Consider the following 1155-nt stretch of genomic DNA (forward strand, 5'->3'; position numbering starts at 1 on the left):
TGAAAGGCAAGTCTTTCACATTCATATTCGGTTACATCTGCCAAGAACGATATAGAGATGACACATTGAGGAATGAGTAGCCTAATGAGTCAATTAGCTCTACCGTACCCTACTGTAAAACCTTACAGCGGCGTGGACAAAGGGAATGACTGCTAATGTGTTGAATCTTCACCTAAATAAAGTAAGGGTTTAACAGTCAAAATGTATGTTTATCCGTGAAATTTGTATGAAAGTGTAGACTGTATACTGTCGAATTACGACTGTCGAAACGACTGGTTTCGCCTTGCAGGGTCACATATATGGGCTATCCCAACTCCTTAACCACTACACTACTACTGCATGCTAGCCCAGCTCCTTAGTCACTGCATGCTAGCCCAGCTCCTTAACCACTAAGCTACTACTGCATGCTAGCCCAGCTCCATAACCACTACGCTACTACTGCATGCTAGCCCAGATCCATAACCACTACGCTACTACTGCATGCTAGCCCAGCTCCTTAACCACTACACTACTACTGCATGCTAGCCCAAGTTTATTTTATATAGCGCCTTTCTCAAACCCAAGGTCGCTTTACATAGTAGGAAGGCAAGGAAACACAAAAACAAACAAACAAAACAATACAACAAAGACAAGTTATCTGTATGGAGCTATGTGTTTGGTGTAGAGGAGAAGTGATCATTAAACAGAAAGGTCTTGAGATGTGCTTTGAAGAAAGGAAGAGAAGAACAGGCACTTAACTACTACACTACTGCATGCTAGCCCAGCTCCTTAACCACTACACTACTACTAAAAGCTAGCCCAGCTCCTTAACCACTACACTACCACTGCATGCTAGCAGCTCCTTAAATACTTAACCACTACACTACCACTGCCACTACCACTTCATCCCAATTCATATCACTATGCACACCAGCCTCTACTGATGTTAAACCTTAAAGGGCCACACTTCAGCCTTTGATTGCAGGTGAGAAGCCAATATAGAACACATTAGCGCCAGGTCACGTTGATGGAGAAAATGTTACTCAACCTACTCTTCTTAAAAAATTGACTCCTATGTGGAATTATAAATGACAACTAGACAAATGTTTGCTTATGTATTCAAAGTGATAATGCAGAATATCTATGTGTGTGTTGCTGCATGTGTCTGAGTTGAGT

The sequence above is a fragment of the Alosa alosa genome, chromosome 8, assembly GCF_017589495.1.
Source record: "Alosa alosa isolate M-15738 ecotype Scorff River chromosome 8, AALO_Geno_1.1, whole genome shotgun sequence".
In the NCBI taxonomy this organism is placed as follows: Eukaryota; Metazoa; Chordata; class Actinopteri; order Clupeiformes; family Clupeidae; genus Alosa; species Alosa alosa.